Source organism: Bos mutus, chromosome 9 (assembly GCF_027580195.1).
Source record: "Bos mutus isolate GX-2022 chromosome 9, NWIPB_WYAK_1.1, whole genome shotgun sequence".
Taxonomy (NCBI): domain Eukaryota; kingdom Metazoa; phylum Chordata; class Mammalia; order Artiodactyla; family Bovidae; genus Bos; species Bos mutus.
Window position 1 is genome coordinate 44,887,814 of NC_091625.1, and position 6,000 is coordinate 44,893,813.

A 6,000-nucleotide genomic window follows, 5' to 3' on the forward strand; every position below is an offset into this window, starting at 1 on the left:
TCAGGGCTATGGTTTTTCCTGTATGGTCATGTATGGATGTGAGAGTTGGACTGTGAAGAAGGCTGAGTGCCAAAGAATTGATGCTTTTGAACTGTGGTGTTGGAGAAGATTCTTGAGAGTCCCTTGGACTGCAAGGAGATGCAACCAGTCCATTCTGAAGGAGATCAGCCCTGGGATTTCTTTGGAAGGACTGATGCTAAAGCTGAAACTCCAGTACTTTGGCCACCTGATGCGAAGAGTTGACTCATTGGAAAAGACTCTGATGCTGGAAGGGATTGGGGGCAGGAGGAGAAGGGGACGACAGAGGATGAGATGGCTGGATGGCATGACTGGCTCGATGGACATGAGTCTCAGTGAACTCCGGGATTTGGTGATGGACAGGGAGGCCTGGCATGCTGCGATTCATGGGGTTGCAAAGAGTCGGACACGACTGAGCGACAGATCTGATCTGAAGAGTCCATTGACGGATGAATGGATAAAGAAAATATAACACACACACACACCAAAACATGATTCAGCCATTACTAAAGAAGGAAACCCTACCATTTGTGACAATATGGACGGATCTTGAGGGCATTATGCTAAGTGAAATAGCCAGAGAAAGATAAATACCAAATGATTTCCCTTAGATGTGGAATCTGGAAAAAAAACAAACTAGAGAGCAGATTGGTGGTTGCAAGACGCAGGAAGTAGGGAGTGGGTGAAATGGGTGGAAGTGGTCAAAAGGTACCAATATCTGGTTATGAAATAGTAAGTCACGGGGATGCAATGTACAATATGGTGACAATAGTTAATAATATTGTATTATATATTTGAGTTCCAAAAAAGTAGATCTTAAATGTCCTTGCCACAAGAAAAAAATGTGTAACTATGTGTGGTGATGGATGTTAACTAAACTTTTTGTGGTGATTGTTTTGCAGTATATCAAATATCTAACCATTATGTTGTACACCTGAAACTAATATTATTTATATGTCAACTATATTTTTTTAAAAAGCTAAGGGAATCTGAATAAACTATATGGACTTTAGTTAAAACAATCTAACAGTTTTGGTTCATTAACTGTGACAAATGGACCATACTAATACGCGACCCTACGGACTATACAGTCCGTGGAATTCTCTAGGCCAGAATACTGGAGTAGGTAGCCTTTCCCTTCTCCAGGGGATCTTCCCAAACCAGTGATCAAACCCAGGTCTCCTGCATTGCAGGCGGATTCTTTACCAACTGAGCCACAAAGGAAGCCCAAGGATACTGGAGTGAGTAGCCTATCCCTTCTCCAGGGGATCTTCCCAACCCAGCAATCGAACCGGGGTCTTCTGCATTGCAGGCAGATTCTTTACCAACTGAGCTATCAGGAAAGCCTCAATATAAGATAATAACAAAAGGGGAAACTAGGTGTGGGGTGAAGGAAAGTTACATGGCTCAAAGTAGCCTGGAGTTAAAACTTCCCTCTGGTCCTCCCCACCATTCTATGTAAAACAAACAACTCTCACCCAAAATAAAAATGGACATTAAGGTTGATTAAGACCAGCTCCCAGCCAGTCCCAGCCTCTGGCCAATCTCCAGAATTCCTTGCCCCAGACATTTAAGAGATAACTAATCCAAACAACCTTGGAGAAGAGCAAGCCCCTTAAGACAGTAGATTTCCACACATATACCTATATATACTTACTCTTTTCTTGGGTTAGTGTAGCAGCTCACTAATCTGATTACTGCCCCTTCTTACCTCATTCAGTTCAGTTCAGTTCAGTCACTCAGTCGTGTCCGACTTTTTGCGACCCCATTAATCGAAGCACGCCAGGCCTCCCTGTCCATCACCAACTCCTGGAGTTCACTCAGACTCACATCCATTGAGTCAGTGATGCCATCCAGCCATCTCATCCTCTGTCATCCCCTTCTCCTCTTGCCCCCAATCCTTCCCAAGATCAGAGTCTTTTCCAATGAGTCAACTCTTCGCATGAGGTGGCCAAAGTACTGGAGTTTCAGCTTTAGCATCATTCCTTCCAAAGAACACCCAGGACTGATCTCCTTCAGAATGGACTGGTTGGATCTCCTTGCAGTCCAAGGGACTCTCAGGAGTCTTCTCCTACACCACAGTTCAAAAGCATTAATTCTTCGGCGCTCAGCTTTCTTCACAGTCCAACTCTCACATCCATACATGACCACAGGAAAAACCATAGCCTAGACTAGACGAACCTTTGTTGGCAAAGTAATGTCTCTGCTTTTGAATATACTATCTAGGTTGGTCATAACTTTCCTTCCAAGGAGTAAGCGTCTTTTAATTTCATGGCTGCAGTCACCATCTGCAGTGATTTTGGAGCCCCCAAAAAATAAAGTCTGACACTGTTTCCACTGTTACCTCATTAAAGGTGATCTGTTCCTGTAAAGTGCCAGGCTCATTCTTTTTCCAAAGCCCGCCTTCTCTAACTTACATTTTTTGGTGCCGAAACCTGGGAGGTTGAGGTTCCTTCTCGTTCTCCAAGGCCAGCTCTTGGGAGAGTGGAAGCCCGCCAAGTTCACTTTCCCTCCCAGCTTTCAAGACCTCCTGTGCCTTTGTGAGCAGTATAAGTCCTGTGTAAGGGCTTTATTGGTTTTCCACGTACCGCAAGGAATATTGGTCTCTCTCTCTCTCTCATTCTCTCTCTCCCTCTTTTCTCTACACTTTCTTTTCCACGAGACCAACCAGCTCTAGGACAGAGGGCCTTTGCCATTCGACCTTCCCCCATGCACCATGAATTCGCGCCTGACCCATTAGCCCAGGTAGCTCAGACGGTACTCTAGGGTGCCACAGACTATCATTCTTTCCATGTTCCCAGGGAACCCTCTGGCCAAAAGGCCCTCTGGGGAGGTTCTTGGGGGACGCCCCTCCCTCCTTCAGGGTCTCTCTCTCTCTTTGCTTGGTCAAAAGATTAGGTGATGATCTCTTCTCTCAACCGGACAGTTGCTAGCCATTTGCTACAGGGTCGAGCCAATCCATCCCGCAGGACTCTCCCTTGGCCTGCGTAAAACGAAACCTCAAACCTCTACTCTTGACCGATCTCAAGGTTCATAAACTCGAGTTACTTTACACTAAAATTTGGCATTAATACAAACTGGATAACCAAAACCACTGGCCTGAGTTCAGGACTTTCGATTTCAATATTTTATCAGATCTAACTTCTTCAAACAGAATGGCAAATGGTCGGAAGTCCCCTATATTCAAGCCTTCTGGGATCTTAGAAGCCATCCTTCTCTCTGCAAGGACTGTTCTACCTACCAAATCCTTTTCTGCTCTCTCTCTCCCTCCATTACAAAAGAATCCAAAATTAAAGCCCCTAAAAGGCCCCCTAAACCTTCAGGCCCCTATTTTGACCTGGCAGATGAGCCTCCTCCCTACTGCTCCAGAGAAGAAACTTCCAGAGATGAGACCACATCCTCTAGGCCTTCCTCCTCTAAAACAGGAGGCGATGACTCCAAAACCCCAAAAGAAATTTCCAACCCCCTCCATCGGCCAAGACCCAAAGCAAACACGTGCTTCCTCTCAGAGAGGTAGCGGGACCAGAGGGCCCTACATGGGTCCATGCGCCTTTCTCAATTTCTGATATGAGCCAAACTGAAGAAAAAGTGGGATCCTTTTCAGAAAATCCTACTAGATATAGAAAAGAATTCCTCTGCCTTACACAAGCATATCATTTAACCTGGAATGATCTTTATTACATCCTAAATGTGGGAGTTGGTGAGGGACAGGGAGGTCTGGCATGCTGCGGTTCATGGGGTCACAAAGAGTCAGACAAGACTGAGCGACTGAACTGAACTGAAATGCCACTTTAACCCCTGATGAAAAGGAACGGATATGGCAGGCAGCCTGGACTCATGCTGATCAGCTCCATAACCAAGATAAGACTAATCTGGTGGCTGATGATGCAGTCCCTTTAACTGAGCCATGGTGGACATATCAAGCAGGCGATGCTGGCATCTGGTACCTGCATCATATAATCACCTGCTTATTAGAAGGAATGCTAAAAAGCTCTCACATTCATGTTAACTATGATAAGATTAGGGAAGTGACTCAAGAAAAAGATGAAAATCCTGCCCTTTTTCTTTCACGGCTTACTGAGGCACTCCCAAAATACACTAATCTAGATATTTCCACCCCCACTGGACTTCTGTACCTACACGTCCAGTTCATAAGCCAGTCAGCCCCCAATATTCACCAAAAACTACGCCAGTTAGAGAAGGGCCCCGAAACCCCTCAGTGAGATCTCCTAGCTGCTGCTGCTGCTAAGTCGCTTCAGTCGATCTCCTAGAAATAGCCTTTAAAGTTTTCAACATTAGGGAGGAAGAAGCGAAAAAAGAAAAAGAAAGAAAAGCCAAATATGCTTTATTTGCTGCAGCTATCCAAGAAAAAAATTCAACCCCTTTGGCCTATCAACCTCGGCCCACCCGTATAGGACCTAGCCCTCCAGGCCCCTGCTTCAGATGTAACCAAACAGGACACTGGGCTAAGTCCTGCCCAGACCCCCGGCCACCCACCAAACCCTGCCCCACCTGCAAACAATGGGCCACTGGAAAATGGATTGTCCTCAGACACTACCCACCAAATCTCGGGGTCCACCCCAGGCCCAACAACAATGGGCCAGGAACCAGACTCAGGGGGGTCCTAGCACCCCATCCGGTTCCTCAGATGAGGTGAGGGATGATCCAGTTGTGCCTGAATTATTCCAGTGACAAAGCCCAAGCTCCAGACCCCAAGTCTGCCCCATACAGATGGACTCGGAGCTTCAGGTGATTGGCACAGTGGCTGGACACAAAGTCTTGTTCCTAATAGACACTGGAGTGGCCTTTTCACTTTTAACCTCTTTTAAGGACCCTCTCCAACCTTCAGAAGTGGCCATCAAAGGGGTCTCAGGCATCCCTTTTTATCCCCAAATAGCCCCTCCTCTCCTTTGTTCCTGTGGTAAGGCAACACTAACACATTCTTTTTATAATAGTTCCTCAGTGCCCAATGGCATTGATGGGGCGTGATCTTCTGGCTAAGCCACAAACTTCTATAAACCTCCCATTCTTAGATCCCGCATCAATTCTTTGTATCCAAATGGCACCCGAACCCTTGGCCAGCCCTCACTCCCAAAATCTGCCCCCTGACCTTCCCCCAGTAGATCTTCAGTTCTGGGACACCAAAACCCCACTGGTAGCCTGACACCATCCCCTATACAGGTTTTTCTTAAAAATCCCTCTCAGGTAATAACCCAGACTCAATATATCCTGACCACAGAATCCCGACAAGGACTTAAATCAATAATCTCCTGACTGCTCAAAGCCAGCCTTTTGCAGCCTATCTGTTCTCCTCATAATACTCCTATACTGGCAGTCAAAAAGGGACCCCCACTCCTGGTGTCTAGTCCAAGATCTTCGCAGGATCAATGAGACCATAATACCCGTACACCGCATGGTCACTAATCCCTGTACCCTTTTCTCATCTATTCCTCCTGACACACTCTACTTCACAGTATTAGACCTCAAAGGTGCTTTCTTTACTATACCTCTATGCCACTCTTCACAGCCCCTATTTGCCGTCACCTGGACGGACCCACACACACATCAACCTCAACAATTAACTTGGACCATTTTACCACATGGGTTTAGAGATAGCCCTCGTTTTTTCCGTCAAGCCCTTCAACTGCTACTGCTAAGTCACTTCAGTCATGTCTGACTCTGTGCGATCCCAGAGACGGCAGCCCACCAGGCTCCCCGGTCCCCGGGATTCTCCAGGCAAGAACATGAGTGGGTTGCCATTTCCTTCTCCAATGCATGAAAGTGAAAGGTGAAAGTGAAGTCGCTCAGTCTTGTCCGACCCTCAGCGACCCCATGGACTATATATAGCCTACCAGGCTCCTCCATCCATGGAATTTTCCAGGCAAGACTACTGGAGTGGGGTGACATTGCCTTCTCTGCAAGCCCTTCAACGGGACCTACAAACTTTAGACCTAGGCTCTACTACCTTACTCCAATATGTAG